At 39.9% G+C, this 21,314-nt stretch overlaps 2 long non-coding RNA genes across 2 annotated transcripts in view; both read left to right on the top strand.

The window, feature by feature from the left end:
• Positions 1 to 876: 876 nt before the first annotated feature.
• On the top strand, positions 877 to 12,421 carry LOC147655691 (uncharacterized). Its single transcript, XR_015290142.1, has 3 exons — positions 877 to 991; positions 4,154 to 4,335; positions 10,293 to 12,421. It is a non-coding gene; the product is annotated as an uncharacterized LOC147655691 (long non-coding RNA).
• A 1,031-nt stretch (positions 12,422 to 13,452) lies between these two features.
• LOC147655690 (uncharacterized) overlaps positions 13,453 to 21,314 on the top strand; it is a 28,849-nt gene continuing 20,987 nt past the window's right edge. The window contains exon 1 of the long non-coding RNA XR_015290146.1: positions 13,453 to 13,683. This is a non-coding gene — a long non-coding RNA (uncharacterized LOC147655690). The remainder of the gene's footprint in view (positions 13,684 to 21,314) is intronic.

Here is a 21,314-nt window from a genome sequence, read left to right as displayed (position 1 = left end):
TAACCACAGGCTTAGGCCTCCATGTACAGACACAGTGGCTAGGCTGATACCTGGCTAATTCATGAATCTGGAATTCTAATCTCATCCAAAAAGATGGGCACAACTCTTGGTACTTTTTAAATTCAATTGATTTAAAACCACATCTTAAGGCCTTTTCTGAACATAATATCCTACTGACTCCACCAAGGGAGTCTGACAGTTACCAAAGAGGTGTCTAAGTGTTTGAATACAAATCCGTGTGAAGGCTAGTAGTTTGCCTTGGGCTAGGTTGATTTTTGCATTAATTTGGATCCTTAATGTTTGCATGCATTCATCAGTCTTGTTTTAAACTCATTTAACAGTGTCAAGATGAATTTTGCGAATTATATTAGTAATTTATAGATATTAAAATAGTAAATGAGCTCCCTGACACTCAGCTTGCAGAACTGTAGAAAAAAGAGAAACAGATTGGGATGGGCAATGTCATTTTATTGCTGTCCTCTTTGGGCCCACTAATCTCCTGTTGTCTGTGGGCAAGCCTGAGCAACTTACACCTAGAATGCATCTAAGATGTAGAATTTAGGAATACAATAGGATTTAGGTGTAGAAGTCCTGAGTGATGTGGAATCCTTCCAGAAGTGCCCAAAGACTGATTTCCAGAAAGGCTGTAGGAACATCAGACCCCAACCTCTGAGTGCCTATAGGAACCCAGTGTTTCAGCATGGGTATGTACTGACAGGTGTCTCAGAGTGCCATCCACAAGATGCTGACATTGAGTAGGGAGCCTTCAAGTTAAGAGGCAAGGTTGAATTTAGGATCGACTTTTTTACCCCCAATCTTCAGGCTGAAGTAGTTCCAGCTGGACATGATTAACTCATGTACTCTTACCTCTTGTTTGATGGCTGGAGTTTCCTTTGACAAGGCACAACCTGGGAAAGTCTTGTTGCACCTACTTTGATTTATTTGTCTGTATGAAGATACTGTGTCATGATTCAGAAGACTTCTTTGCATAGTAAGACAGTGTTTTGTATTCTGGGTTTCCCAAGAGAGTGCAGAAGGATTAAAGCCTTTTGGAAATGGGGTTTATCAAATGCTCTTATGAAAGTGTTATTTATACATGAGGAGACCAATTTCTATTTCAGAGAATATGTAATTATTCTGTATTAAATGGAACAGGATTTAGGTCACATCATTCTGTGTAACACAGCTTAAATGTTATGTTGTATAGACTTTCTCTTATTTTTCTAATGGCTAATAGTGACTGAATTAGTCTGTTAGCAGGGGTTTCAGATGTTCTTCTAGCTTCATGGTCAGAGCCCTTCCTTTAGGGACGGCAGAGGTAACATTAAGGCAGAAGAGAGTTTTTTAATTTTTTCACTGAGGCTTCAAAGTAAGTCTCGAGCACAAGTTAGTCAAGGAAAAATTGTTGTGTCTCATACATGAGTCTTTTCAAATGTATCTGTCCTCGTTAGGATGGTACTAGAAATAGAGAAGAAAGATAACTTCCTTCCATTCTTTCACTAGAAGAATCTTCTTGAAAACAAATTCAGGTAGCTACAAAAACTTAAAAGGTAGGAAGGAGAACCAGATAGAACTGCTCAAATCTAATTGTTTGTTGAAGAGCCAATAGTAAATGCTATTATATGTAGTTAACACTGAATTCTGCATGGCAGTGCATCGTGTAAGTACATTATTCTTTCCTGGGTCATAAATATACAGGACTTAGTGGTATACATGATATACGCTCTTGGATTGCATTTCATCTAAATGAGTGTTTTTAGCTTCACTTTCCTGTTCCAAGGCAATTCTGCATATAATGGGAAATCTAAAAGGCCAACAGAAATAAATTTGCTACAAACAGAGCAGCAGTATTAGCAGAAAATATATTGAAAACATTTATGGATTATGTTTCCTCATTTATGCTGTATTTTCAAAATAAGCAGCTCCCTGTGGACTCTTAGACACAGAAAACATGTGCTAAGAGATGGCATGCAAAGATGAACCAACAGAGGTAGGGTAGGTGAAAGTCCAATGCTGTAAATATGTATTCAACATTCTTTTGGGTCATTGCCCTGATAACACCACACCCTCTGGGTAATATGGTCATCCAGCAGTGACAAGCCACCATAGCCCCAGGAAAAGGAAGTTCTTTTTGAATTCCCACCCAGGCATATACAAAGGTATGCCCATAAGCTGTTGCTGAAAGTGCTGATTGTGTCTAATTGGTGTTAATTTATTCTGGTCTGAATTGTACTGAGTAACAGCTGTTAGCAGGAGCAGAAGAATTTTCTTCTTGATAGGTGTTGATTCAAGTCTTGCTGAAGAACAGAGTGTGCTGCTGTGCTTATTAGTAATTCTTATTTTCCCTGAGGAAAGGAATATGTAGCACTCCTTTTGTGTCACAAGGAATATTTTGACCAGAATTTTAGTATTCTTGCCAGTATGGGTTGGCAAGAAAGCGTGGTTCTCTGTCCCCTCTCTCTCTCCAGTGGCCCTTCCACTGAGGTTACACATACTAGTAGACCTTGTCCAGAATGAGATTGCTTAGGGAGTTGTTCCCAGATTTTTGCTCCTGACGCACTTGCTGTGAAACAATGTCTTTCTCTGGCTTCTAGTTTATAGGAGTGGGTGTGTCCAGTGTTAGAAAAGGCCATGCAGTGGTAAATAGCTGCGTTACCATTCCATTGTCATTGTTCTTTCTTCGGGTGCAAATACAAGGAAGCAACAACCTCATATAATGTTATAACCTAATACTAAGAAAGCTTTACTTCCTCTGTGATAGTCGGTGCAACTGGCTCAAGGCATTTGATTGTTGTCTGAATTTCGGAAATGATGTCTGGGTGATTGGAATGCCTTTTCTTTATTTGCCAGCTGCAGTGTGGAGGTGCCTCAGCTCCATTTTCATGTGGCAGCTTTAATTTCTGTTTCCTTAACAGAAAGTGAGCAATGCAGCACACCTTTCCCAGTGTGCAATTAAACCTGCCTTAGTCACTGGTGGCAGAACAGGCAGAAACAGATCATTTGATAGAAACTGTCTCTAATTAAACCGAGGCAAACATGTCCTGTTAGAGGTCTGAGGAAATCTCTTCAGGCAAAAAAAAAAAAAGTGCTTCCTAAGGATGGACTTAGCATGGCCTTCCTTGTATTGTATTTTCCTTCCTGTAGATGACAGATACGGTTAAATGCTGGTGGTATTTCTGCAAGCAATGGCTTTACTCCACACCCTGCTGCAAGGGGTCATGGTGGCTGCAGCTGATTCTTCCCAACCTGATCTTGTACTAATTTCAAACTTTCCTGGAGCCAGATGTGAGATTGAGCTTTGCAAATTTTAGTGGCCTAAGAAGTAATGTATTCCATCTAAAATTAGGTGCTTGGATACTTTCTAGAGGCAACAGAGACAGTATTCATTTCCTGGAAGTAATCAATCCCATTCTGATGGGGGTGGTGGGGTAGTAAGTTGTTTGCTTCCTAGGTGTAGCCAAGCAAGAAGTGGTTGTCACAAGTGATCTAACATCTCTGCTCTCTGCAAACCCAGCCTTGCAAGAGGATCTGCCATGGGGTCCTTTTCAGTTGTATTTTCAGAAAAATTAAATGCTGCCAGTAGTCAAACTGGTTATTAAACTCCTTTTTCTAATCATCTGGAAATTGTAATGGTATTTTTAAAAGATCAGTCCCTGAGTCTCATGTTCTGTGTAGGATTTGGGTAAGTAAAAGCAGTATTGTCCATCATGTTTTTCCCTACTATGTTTTAGAGAGCTCCTCAGACTAAGATTGGTGAAGGAGTCCTACTAATGGCAGATTTGAAGAAAAAGTAACACAATGGTATAGATCTTAAGGCCAAAAGAGATTGTAACATCAACATCTCCCAGATAACTTCTATTCTGAGATGAGCATGGCCTGTATGCTATCTATAGCCACAGCACAAAATTGCTCTTGTAGTATTCTCACTTCAGCAATTTCATGAACAGCAAAGCTATTGACTCCGTGTTCCCAAAGTGTGTATATGCATGTTTCATGGATTCTCTGATGTCTAATTCTGTGGTCCATTCCTCTGTGGGGAATGAGATCCATGTGTTAAGAGGACATCTTCTGTGTTAAGGACTGGTTGGGCTGTTTGATATCTTTATTGATGATCTGGATGAGGGGACTGAGTCTGCTTGTACTAAATTTGCAGACAACACCAATTTGGGGAGGAGTGCTGATCTGCTGGAGAGTAGGAAAGTCCTGCAGAAGGACCTGGACAGGCTGGATCAGTGGGCTGAGACCAACAGGTTCAACAGGAGCAAGTCCCAGGTCCTACACTTTGGACACAACAAGCCCACGTGGAGCTACGTCTGGCACTGGTGAGACCAAACTGTGAGTACTCTGTCCAGTTTAGAAATCCTCACTACAAGAAAGACATTGAGGTGCTGGAGCAAGTCCAAAGAAGGATGAAAAAGGTGGTGAAGGGGCAGCATCACGAGTCTGATGACGAGTGGCTGAGAGAGCTGGGGTTGTTTAGCACTGAGGAAAGGAGACTCATGGGTGACCTTGTCATAGACTGAAGTCATTCCAGGGGAGGTTTAGGCTGGACATTAGGAAGAATTTCTTCACAGAAAGGATAAATAGACCTTTCATTCCAGTGGAAGGACAGCCATTCCCATGCACAGGAAGGTGGTAGAATCACCATCCCTGGAGGTGTTTAAGAAAAGACAGGACATGGTACTTTGTGCCATGCTCTATTTGACACGGTGGTGCTTGCTCATAGGTTGGACTAAATGATCTCAGAGGCCCTTTCCAACCTAATTGATTCTCTGTGTGATTCTGTGATCCTCTCTCACTTGTCTCTTTTCACAAATTATTTAAGCATTTCATATTTAGCAACGCCCTACCTTTTAGTTGAATTTCATTAAACTTTGCCACTGGGTTCCAGAGTTACTAAGAGGCAGTGCACAGACCCATTTCTATGTAGAGCACAAAGCCAAGTTTTATTTTCACAGGAAACTTGTCAATAAATTTAGAGTGAGGGGTGTGGTGATGTGGTAAGGGTATTGAGAAACAAGTAATTTCATAGTCTGGTTGGCCCCAAAAAACACAGAAAGGTGCCTGTGTCCGATCTCCTACCTGGCCTGTTCTCTGTAGTCCATTTCACAGAACTCCTGCTAGACAAGAGATGGCTTGTTTTTTATTAAAATACCATAAAATTTAAACTTAAAAAAAAGAAGTTTACTACTTTAGTTCATAATCAGTCTTAGCAATGGGTCATAGTTAAAACTTTACTTATTTCTAAATTGGTGTTATTTTTTGCTTTAACTTTTTGCTATTGATTCTTACACTGCATTTCTCTGTTAAGTTAGACAACCTTCTGGGACTTGCTATTTTTTACAATGAGGGATGTGTGTGCTGTAATTGGATCATTCATGATTTTGTTTTTTGATAAATGAAGCACATTGAATTCTTTGGGCCCCTATGATAGGGCATCTTCTCTAGCCATCATATTCTCCTCATTCTGTAATTGCAATCTGTGTGGTCAAAAACAATTTCTAAATTAGTTGTCAGTTTTTGGCTATAGTATACTTTCTAGCTGGCACAGATCCTGCAGGAAGAGAGCAATATCCAGTTTGCTATCTGCTTTGCATGATAAAAATGCATGATAAAGTAAGGATGGCAGCATCAACTAATTTGTTGGAGGTTTTTTTTTCCAGTGTGGCTGGGAAGATGCTACTTCAGTACAAGCTGTAGAACCAGCTAATTTGAAGTTGCATTTTTATATTTATATTTAGTTTTCCTTTTACAACTCTTGCATTCATTAGCAAGCATTTGTTGAACCATGCTGTTCCTTTGAGTTCCTCAAATGCCCTGCTCAAAGCCAAGCACTGTGTGCATTCAGGAAGATGTTGGTCTATCACTACATGTTTCCATTTTTCTCTCTATGAAGAACAATTTAAATTTATTATTGCCAGCTGTTTCTTTCTATGGTGTTGTGCTGTGGTTTTTTGTCATGTGATTAGTGATCCTGACTGATTCAACTCCTTGCCCTGCACAGGGATAGCATCAAGACTGCTCTGTTATGTTAAATTGCCTGGCAATCTAGCATCACAAAAGATTTAAAACCGTAAGCAGAAAGAGCATGTGTTTGACCAGATTTTGCTCTTTTGTAAATTTCCTCTGAAGGAGTAATTTATTTATTTATTAATTACAACAATAAACAAATGTGATTAAGTTTACAGCCTGTCTCAGTTTTATCTAGTGTGGTCATCCCCTTGTGATTTTCTTGGGTAAACACTTGCACCAATTTTGTTTGCTTCCCTCTATTTGACACATGAGAGCACCATCTCACTGACTGCTAAAAACCTCTAGCTCACAGCGAGTTTCATGCAGACACAGTAAAATGCTTAATCCTCAGTCTCTGGGGGTGATCAGAACAGTCAAGTTAACCATTTCACCTTGTGGCTAAACATTAATTACATAAGGTGCACTAGTATTCTTTTCTAGGAAACATTTTAACCTAAAGCATTCAGTGATTAGTGCTGGCAGGTCATTTTTTTTCCTGTGCTGCTGCAGTCCAAAGTTAAACTTTGCTGGTTGCAGCTGTGCCTCTAGCTGGGTGATGAGTTGTAGAGGTTTAAGACAACACTACTGACAAAATGGATGGATTGAAAATCAGATTATTCTGTTGTTACAGAACAACCAGGCTAGAATGAAATGGCAGTGGTTCAAGCTCATGCTAGACAGACCATATGGTCCTTACAGTGAAATGAAGTGGTGTTGCGTACGTGTATAGCTAGGCATAAGGACAACAGCTCCAGCTTTCAGAACTGCTGGCAGGAGTCCTACAGAGAAGAAATGTTCCCTTCCTCTATCCCTTAAAAGTCATTTAGGAGTGAAGCCAGTGTCCTTGCCCGTCTCATGCTAGAGCAAGATGTACTAGGAAAACATGCCTCTTATAAAGAGGACATCATTAATATATTTCAACTATATATGCAAATAAGTTCTGAAATAATCAGCTAAAATCATCACAAAACTATCAGTTCTGAAATACAGGACTGCAAAGGATCTCTTGGGTGATTTTATCTTACCCACCTTCTCCCAATAAATAAATCAATGCTGATTAATTTATCAAATTCAGTTTTGAGCATTTGTCATTTTTCTGCCCTATTGTTCCATAGCTCTGATTCTCTCCTACCTTAATTTTCTAATTCTCACTACAGATTCTAGACTTGCATGGTGATGCCATTAACAGCATTTGAGATTTTTGAGAGAAATACCCAATTGTTTTGTGTCTGGGAGAAGAGTTTGAGATAAGTGTGTTTGGAGTAAAAAGGGCTTTTAAAGATCTAGCTGTTGGTAACTTAGAGCTGCATAGTAGAAACAATAATTTTTCCAGCATGCAAGTGGTGAGTGAGCCAAGTCATCCTCAGGCAGAAGAAGTAAACTGCCAGCCTTCCAGGAAATCTACTTCTAAAGGCTTTTTCCCAGCTTTACAATTTGCATGGCCTTAATGAGTGAATGTACACACCTGAATTGGTAGATCTCCATAGGAGATTTTCACAAATCCCATTGTCTTTTATGTGGTGCTCTAACTAAATCAGAACAAGGATAAAAACAAATTAGCTCTGCTGTGACTCAGGCATGGGTAAGTCAATGGCAATGCAGTCATATGCTAAAGCAAATTGCTCAGGCTGTGGGAAGTGTATCTCTACACCCTCTACAGCCACTCTCTCTATATCCTTACACCCTCTGTTTCATCCTCTGGGTCTTTTCCTGCTCTTTTCAGGTCATGGTGCTATTATTTCTGGTGCTGTGCTCTGCACACTGGATAGTGGAATGAAGTGTGTGTGCCTGTCAGAAGGCAAATCTCACAGGTTTGCTTTGTGACTTCTGACTCCTGGATTTAGCTATTGATGTCATTTTCTAAAAAGGAGAAGGGATTGAGCCATTAGCAATAAGACATTGCCTTCAGTTTTTTATTTTCCTTTCATGAAATGCTTTCATGCTCTTAAGCAGAACATTGTTTCTGCATCAACCCTGCCTGAAATGGTGTATTATGCTAGCTGCCATCCAGGAAAAGAAAGAATAATTTAAACACCTCTCCATGCAGTGACAACTGAAAAAATTGGGAAATAATACACAAGTCTGGAAAGTGTGAGGGTCATATGGCTTAGTGGTTTTGTCAGTGCTGCCAATAAATATAAGGGCCCAGTTTTCCTGCTAGCACTGTGTGCATCAGGCAGAGGTATCTGGAAGCCCACAGAACCAGAAAAAACTAATATCTACCCCAAACTTTGTCACTGATGAGTCTCCCAAGACAGTAAGAGAAGTACAGTGCTTCTAGGAGGGGCTTTAGGACTGTGAGAAGTAGCATTGTGTTGTGCAGTTTGACTTGCACAGTGCCGGTTTTTGAGGTCAGGTCTGCAGCTGGTATAAATCATGACAGTGAAAACAAATGTTGATGCAAATTTCCCTTGTAATCTTTAATTCATTTTTTGTAAATAATATAGCAACTGCAAAACAATTTGTCTTCATTAGCATGAAGTAAAACTCCTAAAGACTGTAATAAATTAAGCAAAAAAACCCAGCACATCTTCAGATGAAGATGCAATGCAGATCCAGCTGCAAAGCACTCAACCTTAGTGGAAAGTAGCTCAGAATTCTTTATCAAAGATACCAACACTGCAGCAGCATTGGATTTAGGGCTGAGTGTCTTCTGCTTCTGCACAGGTGTAAATTTGGATCATATCCAAAGACATTAGTGGACTTGCACTGTTTCTGTACTGGTGTAAGGGAAGAGAATGGTCTGTACTGGAATGTCTGTGCCTCTTCTAGAGAATCACAATTCCTTCTTTAGGAAGGGATCTATGTTACAGACTTGTGTTGACACAGCAATATGAGCCAAGGATATGAAAAGGTGACATCTCTGTTGAGTGGAGCCAGGCCAGGGAAATCTAATACAAATGCAATTAGCCCAATGTAACTATTATACAGTCACAGGGTGACTTTCAGAAGGGTTGCCAAATGCAGTGGTTCTGCTGCTCCTGAATTACATCCACACAAGGGATGCTCTGCTGGATGCTTTGGCTAGAATGGTTACTCCAGCAAAACACCCAGTTAGTATAGATCAGATACACATCATTTTAGACCTGCCTTCTTTAGCAGTTAATAATTAGTAAGTTTTAGGCAAATGGGGGATCTGGGTTTTTAGGCAAACTGTGGAAGACAGGCTGCCCAAACCAGCCTGTATTACATGACCTATGAAGCAGTAATTAGTCCTCCCTTGCAAGCACAGCATTTAAGAAAAATTTGTGGTTTATTCATAAGATATTTGATTTGTTGTTTAGGTTTTGGGTTTTGTTGTTCGTATTTTATTTCGGTTGGTTTTGTTTTTGTTGTTTTGTTTGTGGTGACTTTGGTAAAGAGATACCAGAAGACATGATATTCCCAAGTGAAGTGGAAATGTTTTGCCAGGACTTTAAATTGTAACACAATGTTTGGGTTTGAGTGATGAGGGAGAAGCAAGACAGCATCTGATTTGGATATATATGTTTATCCTGCAACCTAACTCCCAGGGCTTTCAGAGCCCATCCATGAACTCAATCCCAAATCCACATACTTCCCTGGGAACAGCAGATGTTTCACATCTAAAAGGGTTCCTTTCTCTCCAGTTCTTCTTATTTATGGAGCCTTTCTCCTGATCTGGTAATCATTTGACTAGTTAAAAATAAATAGGGTTTGAGAAATGAATAATAAACAGGGCCAATAATAATATTAAATAAGCAAGCTGGTCTCTTAAAGAAAAAAAATAGATTAAAAAATCTAACATTTTCTAGCTGTTTTCTTTATTTTAGCAACATGGCTTGCAGTAATGCTTCCAGCACAGAGATTCCTAGAGAGTCATAATTCTTCTGCTTTGTAATATGTTGCCGTTTTGGATAATCTAGGCATTGTTACCAATGGCAGAATGGGAAAAGTGGGACAAATTTGTTCGTGTGCGTACCCTAGCACTTGCATTCGTCTCTGGCTTATATGTGCCTGGAAGGATTCACATCCCTCCCCTCCAAGTATATGGCCTCCATGTGTTTGGGATTTGTTACATTCCAGCCAGTGCAGCATAAATCCTTATTAGGTAGGTCATAATGATTCTTACTACTCAGCTGGGCATGTATTTGATAACTTTAGCCTTTTGCTAGTAGTATTTGGAACTAGCTTCTACTGAAACAAGTAATAAAGCAGCCTTTGAATTTTTAATACCTCTTATTGCATAAGTTAGTTTAATTAGTTCTGCCCCCTCACACTGATTTGTTAAGACATCTTCCTTAATATGTTGCCAAATTAAGATATTGCAGAGAAAAATATCAGAAGAGAAGGAAAAAAATATCTACAGCCGAAGAGCAAGAGAAATGAGTTTCTGTGTGTGTGATCTGAAATGAAGCTGAGAACAAGTGAGGTACCACCAGGAAAACTGCTGCCGTCAACACTGCTGGGAAGAGCTGCGGTGCAACATCTGGTTCTCAAAGCTCTGTTGCTTTGCAACACATCTGGAACACTTAAACACGTTCTTAATGACATGAATGCAAAATGATGGAAAATAAGACTCAGCAGTTTGTTTTAGTGTAACACATTAAATTATCCAAGGGCCCAAACCAGTAATGTGATGAGCCTTCTCCAAAACCATCCAGTAAAAGCAGACAAGAAAAGTGACCTATTTCCAGATGAACTCCCACATATCATCCACTGTATGTCCACATATTTCATAGGCAAGCACACCAGCTAATGATATACAGGGTAAACTGTAGCAAGATAATAAGCTCCTCTCACTGATCCAAAACTATAATCTCTGCTGTTTTGAAAATGGTCTTCTCTAGAATTTCTACCATGCATCTCTAAAGGAAGTAGTCTTTTGTGGGAATGAATTCTGATTTTAGCCTTCAAGTTTCATTTTTGTTGTTACAGCATCTCTTGTGAGAGCCAGCTGAAAGTGATTTTGAAATTATTTAGTATGGAACATCCACTGTGGTTTGACATCTCTTGTGTTTCTGATCAGATGAGCACTGCTGAAGGGTTTTGCATGCCTATCACAGGGGACAAAAAGGCTTCCAAACAGTAAGGGAGATCTTTGAAATTTAAAGACAAGTTCTGATTGTGTCAGAATGGGCTTTGTAGAAAATGTTACAACTCCACACAATTATTAAGAAAAGGGCTTTATTATTTGAAAACTCAAGATTATCACCTGAATCTTACCAGTTAGTCAATGTAGTTGTCACACTACATTAAGAAGGCCCTGCAGAAAATAATTTAGTTTTGACAGCTATTATGCGATTCTGCCTGCATCACAAATATGCCTTTAATTCAGAGCTTACTCATAAAAAACTGAAACTGCCTAGATGTACATGGTTGAAGTTGCTTCTTTCCTGGTGTGAAAAACCAACCAGCCAGCCTCTTTCTCCCAGATACCACTGATTAGGAAGATGCTCTTTCCTCAGAACATGATGAGGCACTGGAACAGGTTGCTTAGAGAAGTTGTGGGTGCCCCATCACTGGAAATGTTCCAGGAACACTGTGCTGGAAGGCCAGGTTGAAGAGATTCTGAGCAACCTGTTCTAGTGAGTGGCATCCCTGCCTGTAGCAGGAGAGTTGGAACTCGGTAAGATCCCTTCCAACCCAAGTCACTTTATGATTTGTGGCAGTGACCTTGGGAGTTTAAGCTTCCAAAAGAGAGGGACATTTTGAGATCTGAGTGAGTTTTATGAAATCAAATAACTGTACAAGTTGGAGATCTCTTTATTTTCAGTTGAAGTCTCTAAAATCTGATTTACTGTCAGCCTAGAAAGTCCTCTTATTACCAGACTTACTCCCTGCCTTGTTATTGACGGATAGACTTGAAAACAGGTTCACTCTGAAAATGTAAAATACAGAGCATAGCTTAGTAACTGGCTGCTTGTCACTGTTACCAAATCTCCAAAAACCAGAATAAGACCTCTTTACACCAATTTTTCTGTGTTAAAGTAGGCATCATTTATTTGGGTCTGGAAGGCATGAGGGGTGGTTAGGCATGGTTAGGCATGACTCCTCCTAACCTGCCCCCTGATTTCTACAAGCGTGTTCCTAATGTACAGTCACTACGTAGATATTATAATTTGTTCATTACCATAACACCCTCTCCCACCCATGTTCCCCAAGTTCCTAAACTCTGGTCCTTGTTTTGGTTGTAGCTGCATTCCTGAGCCAGATGTCTCCTCTTTATCTTCTAACATCCTTCTAACTTTGAGAACAATTTCTGCATGCTTTGCTTCTCTGCTAAAGGTCTGCAGGCACAGTGTTTTCTCTGCTAAAAGTTCACAGTTACAGTGTCTTTCTACTAAAAGCTCACATTCACAGTAGAAATTGAATTAACCTTTTTGGTATTAGGGGAGTTTTATGTGAGGATGAGAAGATGAGACATTTTACTGCAAAAAAAAAATAAAAATACAGAATTTAAAACTAGTAGCAGGAAAAGCTTTTTAAAAAGAGCTGCCAAAACTTGTGCTGATCTAATATGACAAAAAACCTGACCCACTCACCTGCAAGTGGAAAGCATCCTTAAATGAAGTTCAGGACGCCACTCCAGTTTACTGACTTTGAAGATACAAGATCTGTCCAGATGTTTGAGATATTTTTGGAGCATTTGGGAATGTGTATAAAGATATAGTGTTGTCCAGAATTACTCTGCCTGGAGGAACTCTGTTTTCATTAGTTTGAAAAACAGATAACGCAAGGCAGAGGCAGACATGATACATCCACCTCTCTGAAAGGTCCTGATGGTTCATTAACAATGTTCATGTTATAACCCTGTCATAAATGCTCTTCTGGGTTTCTGCTTGGGGGCTATCCCTGGCGCATCCTAACTCACTTAACCAGCTGCAGTAGATTGAGAGTATTCACTATAGCTCTACAGGCTGAGTGGAAGGCCTATCTTGGGGATCCTTGTTAGCTTTTTAAAGTTTGCTTTAGCAAAACCATCCAGTTGTTGATGGTCACTCTAGCTGCCCTGCTTCCAAATCCTGCCCTCAAGGTCAGTGAGATGGTATGACAGGCTTTGACCCCACCAGGTCATGGCAGTGGGATAGGCTACATCAGAGTAGACCTATTTTCACAGTACATATTTGTGAGGCATTTGCTTTGGTGCTGCTGCACTGGGTGAGAATGGGCATGATGAAAAAGCCAGGGTAGAGACATTGCTGGCCTTCATCTGTCTTCGTGTGAACAGGAAATGTTTTACTAAGTCAAACAGGGCAGGAGAAGATTCTGCAGCACAAGGCAACACCAACCTGGTCTTAATTGCCCTTGGTTTTCCCAGCTTTCACATTTGTTTAAGTAGTATAGACAGCTGTGTGGGAGAACAGGTTGTGGAAGATTAGGAATGGGGCTGTGGCTGAGGCTCATAGCTAATGGGGTGCAGCTGTATAAGAAAGGTGAGCAGCGTTGAAGGAGAGGAAGCCTGGAATGCTGATGTGTATTGACCAATCACAAAAGAGTAAAAGGGCTTGCAGGTGTTATGCATGTGAGCAAGAAAGGTATAAAGAGTCAGGAGGAGAGAGAAGAGAATTTTGCTGGCTGTCCTGTGAGGAGGAAGGGCTAGGCAGTGGTGTAAGGGACAGGAAGGAGTTAGCCAGCCCTGCAGAAAGAAGAGGGAAGGAAAGGAGGAGTCAGTGTTGAGTGAAGCTTCCCCTGAGAATACATATTGAAAAGGTATGAGAGCTTTTACTACAGGATAATAAAATGACCGCATGAGTCTGTTTGAGACTATGGTCCAGTGGTGCCAAGCACCAACACCAACATGGCTGCATGAACAGCCCTTTGCTGCATCTTCTTCTGATCCGAAAATTTCTTTTTAAGTACTATGCAGCAACCAATTTACTTCCTGACATGAAATGTGCTGTGAATTATCACCCTGGAATTGTGGGATTTAGAGTAATTGAGTTTCAAGCTCAGGCTTTCTGGTCCAAAGCTCTTGGAGCGATACACATCTGCCTTCACAGACAGCAAAACCCAAAGTGATTAGAAGCTGAGGCAGCTCTACTCCTGTTCTCTCTCAAATTAGTTTACTGTTCATGTTGATCTGAGAGTAAAGTTGTAAGGAAGTGCAACATAAGGTACTTGGTGGTTTTGAGAATTTTGGGTTCCACCTCCAGTTAGTTTTTTCTTTTTTTTTTTTTTTTGTTTGTGCTGAACTTTTACAACTTGTCTGGATAAGAAACAATTCTAGAGTAAAAGGCAAACAGCTTTCAAGTGAGCTACACGTGTAAATACATTATCAGTGGCAGCAGAATGATGATGGTGCCTCCACTGTTTGCCACTTTGAAGGGGCCCGTTTCCCCTTGATACTACACATAACACATTTTGGGAGCCCTATTACAAGTAAAATATTTTCTGTGAAGAAAGTTGGTTTGCAAATTGCAGTGGTCAGAACTGAGGCTCACAGTATTAAATCCCAAGTTGTGAAGCAATGAAGGTGTCCTCAAAATATGTCAGTCCTCTTCAGAGCTCTTTCTGTCTTGCAGACATATGACCAATGTTAATTGCTGCTGAGCAGAATGCTAGAACTATGCTAAAAGATGAAGTTATTCAAGATCCTTAGTGTTATGCAGTGTATTTAATTATACTGTTTCTTGGTTTAAAGTAATTTTTTGTAAAATTTTTGCTCTTTGTTATTACTTTGTTTTTAAAAACTTGCTGTGGAAAGGAATGTAGAGGTTGAAAATCAGGAATAGTAAAAGTGTTATTTGCTGAAACGTGGGAAATTAATTTTCTCCGCTGGGCCAGTTTGTTTTGCCATCTGGGAGGATGCAAGTTCTCAGCTGCTTGCTAAGCCATTATTTCATGGTCTTCAGATAGTGTAATCCAGCACTTCCTTTCTTGAATCATACTTCTCACTCTTGTTCGTAGTTCATCAACATCTTTTCTCTTTCTCTCTGGAAGTTCAGCAATTTTTCAAGAATAAAAGTATTTGATTTTCTTTGCTAGAAAAAAGATCTCCAAAAAAACAAGACCCAACAGTCTTTTGTAGCATTTTTATAGAGATATTTGGCCTCAGCAAGAGACAGTGGAAACATATTTGACAGAAGCAAAGATACTTATTAAGAAAAACTTCAATTATCACCTGAAAATTTGGTTCTGGTTGTAACTGGACAGGCAGCACATTAGCATAAGCACAAAATCAAGCATAAACCAGTTTTTTACTGAACTGGTATTTTTTGGTGCCAGGAAGGAACAAGTTCTCAGAGGACTGAATTAACAGTCTCCTAAAAATCTGTTTCTTTTCCATATACTGTTACTGGTCATACAATAAGCCAAGTTCTCTCTGCATTTCATTAGCTTTGCCCATGCATGCGTATGTAAAGAGTATGGCAATGCCCACTGAGCAGACAGTATCTCAGTGCTCCATTGTGTTTGCACATGCATGCATAAGAATGTTGCTTTTTAATATAGAGAGGCTGCTGTTATGTGGTCTGTGATGATGTTTGTGTAAGCAACCAAGGCTTCCTGGCTCGTCCTGTCTCCTGCTGTCAACAGCCCTGTCTCACCTTTTTGTCTGCATTGGGCAAAGGGGTGTTTGGCTTCCCAGATCCAAAACTCATGTTTCTCATCATGGGATTTCTAGTGTAAAAGTTATCTGCTGAGATTGTTCAAAAATAAATAATTTTTTTACCCTTGTGATGTGTGTTATGGTTCAGTCTTTTTCACTTAGACCCATCATTTTAATTCTGTAGAAAAAAGTGCTCCACTGGGACAAAATGACACAGATGTGTTCAGCAAATGATGTTTGCAAATAGGTATCAGTGCGACACCCAAACAAAGAAATTAAATTATTTTAAAATAGTAATGCATTTATAGACATCTTTTCTGCAGAGGCAACGAGGCCAGGTCCTTGTGTATTAAACAGCATGTGATCAAATCACTAGGAAGTTTGTTGGAGTGTGCAGTGTGGAGGAAACATGATAAAAATACCCTGTTGAGACTCCTAATGTGGATTTTTTTTGGGTAGAAAAAGACACAGGTGGTATTTAGGAGTGTGAACTAGTAATTAAAAGTTACATCTTATATAAATTCTTGCACATTTATTAAAAAACTGTGTGGTGGAGAACATAAGTGATGGAGAGAATGAGCAGAGTAAGATGATGTGAAATAAAAAGTGTACAATTTTTTATGAATTGAATGTGCTTTGGCTGTGAGCTAAGCAATACATCCATTCCTCCTGTTCCAGTTTAGAGACAGCTGTGGAGTAATGGTGACCTTCCTTGTTTGTGTGATAGAGCAAGATGTTATCAGTAGAAAATTAGATCAGTACTGCCTTCTTCAAGTCATACATTTTGAATTCCAGTTTAAATGCCTGTAACAAGAGAGAAAGCATTTTATTTAACTGAACTATTTTATTGAACCTGAAGCCTCTTCTAGACATTCATGCAGACCAGCAATACCACTCTCCTTTAACTTTCCTGAGTATCTTACTTTGCTGTGGGGTATTTCTGTTTCTCGCCTGGGGAAGCTGGTCATGTGCTCCTCTGCAGGAGCGTGTGCTGTTGCCTTCTAAAGTCAGTAGGCATTTTCTTATTTAATCAAATGATTATCAAAGGAAACCCTCATCTCAGGCAGTTGCAGTGCTTCCTATAGCCACTGGGGAAACATTAACTTCTGATCTGGCAGGTTTTGGGTACCATCTGCCCTGCCAGGCTGTCAAAAAGTACAGCTCAGTAACCCAGCTGGAATTGTTTGAGAATATGTCATGGATAAATAAAAGCAGAATGTGATGTTTACTTCTCTGTCTTCAGTTACTGCTCTAAAGCAGGATTTGAGGAGGTTTCCAGCTGACATGGAAAAATCTTAGAGCCCCAAGTAAATACAGTGGGAAGTGGTGACTCTCCACATTTCCTCTCATGGGCTCCATTGTTATGAAGATGCTGCCCTTGGAGGGAAATGACCAGATAAATCCTGGCCTCTTCCAAATTGAGTCCCAGGTAGTGGCACAGAGAGATAAAATGAGCTGAGAGATAGTGGTTGACTGACCAGACCGGAACTGATCCTCTAAAAGTCAAAATTGCCATGGCCATACTACAGTTTCCTCTATCTGAAATGTAATTCTTGAAACCATTTGGGTTGGAAATGCTCAGAAAATAAGGTTTTGTCTGCCTCTAGAGAGCTGAGTGTGGGTGGGGGGAGATCAACGGGTTTGATTATTTCTCTGCTTTTAGCTCAACTATTTTGTGTCATGAATTATTCATGGCATCAGTGTATGGTACTGCTGACATTTGTCATTGCAGGTTTCATTATATGCAAATGTTCAAGCCCCTTTTGCAGACACTACACAAGACTTTTTTTCATGATGTGAAAGAGTGGATACATAATTAACAGTGCACCAGTGAAATCAGCACTTACTTGGCCTATCATAACAGGAATCTGTTCTTCTCTAATAACGTTTTCAGTTCATCACACACGCTGTAGCTCCTTGCAATATGAGTTATAACCTTGCCTTTCTTGAGTCAGAATCAAATGGTGCTTTTTTCCCTCCTTATTGCTGTAAAAGAAGTCTGAACACTGTAGAATGTGGTAATTTAAGCTACCCGTGTTCAGATATTGCAGGCCTCTGCTGGTACATAAACATCAGGCTTTCATTAGCCATAAGCATGAGAATTTAGCTCTGAATATGGTTATCCTGATTTATCTCTGGAATATGTCCATTGAGAGCCACAGCCTGACTGCAGATGTCAGGTTGTACCTGGGGTGGTGGAGAGAATGTGCCTTGGGAAAAGAGTCAAGGCAACTGGTACTCTGTGAATAAGGCACTAGATTTATGTATAAATAAGAGAGGATTTTGGCTCTAGAGTACAAAATTATACTCAGGGGATGGTGTTTTCATTGCATTTATTTTAAGAAAAATCTGCTGTTGGAGTAGAAGCAATTTAACTCTTATTATGTTCATTTCTGTGAGACTCGCTGAAATATTCCCTGCTGGAATATTATTCAGAGGGGGCTTATTCTTTATAAGGATATTCATCTATTTAAAGTTTCTTAGCTTAAAACCTCATCTGCTAAAGAAATCATTATCACAAGCACTTTCTATGTGTCAGAGTTCACCCAAACTTTTAAACTAACAAAGAATATTGCCCTTTTCCCTGCCCCTTTTTCTTTAGGTCTGTGTTTACCCTTCCAACACAGTGCTCAGATAAATAGGTTCTGTTTGCAGCTCTTTGCTGGAACAGCAGGGGAATAGGGAAAAAATGATTTATTCAAGTTGTCATTACTTCATCGTGGGGGAAAGAACACCACAGTGCTGTGCCTGAGAATCTTTCTGGGACTGCTAAGTCTGTGTCAGGGACTGAGATGAGGGCCAAGCCAGCCCATGAGGAGCACAGACACACTTTGCAGGAATTTTACTCCTCTCAGTCTGTTGTTTCTGCAAGCTCAGCAGTAAAGGGAGTCAGAACAGGGAAATTTAAATATGTGTTTTTTAAAATATTCAATGCATACTGTCTTAAAATCTGCCATAGCTGTTCCAGAAGGCAAAACATCCCCAGAATATTTGAAGAAGTTTTTCAAAACCTTTTTTCCTCCCTCTCTCAGCTGGAGTTTTTTGTTTTTTGCCAAAAAGGAATTTTTCAATAAAAAGGAAAGTGTTTTATTCGGAAGTCTTTACAGCAGAAAATATTTTTGTTTCTTAAATTAAAAACAAGCTATTTTACTTCAGAAACCCCATTCTTGACTTGTTTAAAATCTCCATGGAAATAATTTGGGATTTTTTTGGTTTGGTTTATTTTCAACAGCTAAACTAATAAAATGCAGTAGAATCTTAGGAATAGTCTATTGTTGTTAAAATGTCTTAGCAAATGAAGCCTTCCCTGATCTGTTATTTCATCTCATTACCTCTGCAAACAGTAACCTCAGCAGCGCTCAAAAGCCATTCGCTGTACCGAAACCAGATTGAACCCTGCTGTAACTCCTGCAGCTCAGCAGGTGAATTTGCCCTCTGCAGTCTCCAAGGCAATTTAGCAAATCTTATTTGCAGAAGGGATCAGATGAGAAATTGTTGCTGCTTTGTTTAATCTGATTCAGTTTTCTAGTTGAGATGGGACTGTTCATCCCCTGTTCTGCAGCAGAATTTTCGGTGTATTGTGGAGTTCAGGCATGTGAAGGTCACACACACCCCACTTCAGCTGCATTTTTTACCTCCAGAAAGAAGAACTTCTCAAAAGAGGCACGATTGTTATTGCTACTTATATTTATGTCTTGAAAGAGCTGCCATTATGTGGTAAATTACAGTGTTTATATATGGGTTTGGGACCTTGAACAAAAATAGAGGGTTTTCTTAATCCTGCTTGTCAGAGGCAAAGATTAAGTATAGATAATCCACTAAAAGAAAAATGGAAAGAGTGCCTGGATTTGATCCTAGCCTGACAGAAGTGGTAAGCTAAGGATGGAGCTGTTCACTCTTAAAGGCAAGCCAGGGATTCTCCTAGAAAACAGTATGACTATTGATAAATTCTGTAGACATCCTCAGCATATGAAAATATAGTGCCCACAACATTCAGAGATATAAATGAAGCTGAGCAGAATTCCTAGACATTTCTGGCACTGTTGTACAGAGAAGCCTTTGTGGTGTTGTGAATAAAAAGTATTTAACCTCTGGCAAAAGCATTTTACGTGTACCATACATTTCAGAGTAGACAAAGACTCTGAAATGTGGCTAAAGGAGAAAATGTGACATTCCACCCACAGTAACCCCAGACAGTCTCCAATCCCAGATATTCTCCAGGGATTGGGCAGTGTACCTGGGGCTTCTGAAGCATCTTCTGCATTGTGGCCTGAAATCTGAAACCCAGCACTGTTTAGATGTCTCTGAGCTCTTGTGAGCTGCTGAGGCTGATGTGAAAGAAGCTTCCTAAGATTAGTCCTAGTACACTGTGGGTTTTGCCATAGCTGGCTGTAGTAGAAATTATCTACAAAAATTTACAGTGTCTGTCTCAGGGTACAAATCTCTTTGACGTGTAGGAAGAGCCTGGGTGGTTAAATGAAGCTTCAAAGGTGACAAGTGTGTTTTGAGCTTCAAAGCCAGTTGGATCAGCTGTAGAAGGACAGAAGTAAGTCTTCTGCTCAAAGCATTTGAGAAATGTAACAGAAAAAGGTACATGATTAAGTGTTTATTAAGATATTACCACTTAAATTCACACTCCTGTGACAGAAAAGAAAATGTGTTGCTTGCTTATAGCTGAGACTGTTAAAGCCTTACTGTCAACAAATGCTGAAATGCAGCTTATTTTATTGCCTCTGGAAGTGATCACTGTGAGAAGTCACGGTGATCAGCAATATGTAGCCTTTCTCCCAGCAGGAAGGGGAAATGCATTTTCTGCTTTGAAAAATCCAAGAGTTGGCTTCAAAACAACTTGTTGTACATCTATTGCTATGCAGGAGTCAGGATTTGTCTACCACATGCTCTGTAAAAAAAGCCCCAGATGAATTTGCTGAGATGCTTCAAAATTTTCTTTCTTTCCAAGAAAAATCTAGTAGTAAAGACAAGTGGAACAATACAGACATGCAGTGCTGCCAGAATTGTTCCCTCTTCCACCCTGGGAGAGGAGCAAAAGGGCAAAAGAGCATTAAGATCCATGCCAACCTATCAGACAGTCCTGGAGTACTGCTGCTCCATGCAGCGTAGTGCTCTCACCTCCCTTTCTGCTCTGATTTGCTGCCTTCTTCTTCCATGTGTAGAAACAGACCCTTACTTACACTTAGGTATTGGGGAATAGATGTATGAAGCAAATTGGTGATAATGTGCTGCTTTGATACCTATAACCCTTGAAAAGGGACTTTCTTCCAGAAAATAATATGACATTCTGTCCTGTGCCCCAGATTTCCCTACTCTAAAACTCTCCAAACAAAATCAAGTTCTTAAATAAATCTTCTTTCTTGATGTCATGCCAAGTACAGCTCCTATTCCACTGCTGACATTCTTTAGTGGGCACTGACATGATTTGAATGTCTTTTAATATGTTTTTCTATTTAATTATCTTTTTTTTTCTTCTGCTGAGCTCTCATTATCTGTGGCTCTGGTCTTGCTCATCTGCATCCAATTTATTTTGTGGCTTTGAGAATGGTAGTAGTTAATGCTGGAAGCTGTGAAGGCTGATAATTAATTACAAATATCAGTGAATTCTTCTGAAAAGGGCTCAGTTCTTGAGAAAGGTTGTGAGCAAACAGAAAAGGGACCTAAAATCTCTTCCTGACATACTTTTATAGGAGACTCAGCCAGGGCAATGCTCTCTTCACTTTAGCGAGGTGCTGCCTTGCTTGTGGCTGACTTGATAAAACAGAGCTTCATGCACCTGGCT

The sequence above is a fragment of the Cyanistes caeruleus genome, chromosome 1 (genome assembly GCF_971803275.1).
Source record: "Cyanistes caeruleus chromosome 1, bCyaCae1.hap1.1, whole genome shotgun sequence".
Taxonomy (NCBI): Eukaryota; Metazoa; Chordata; class Aves; order Passeriformes; family Paridae; genus Cyanistes; species Cyanistes caeruleus.
Note: the sequence above shows the minus strand (reverse complement) of the source record. Positions and strands in the feature narration are given on the sequence as shown.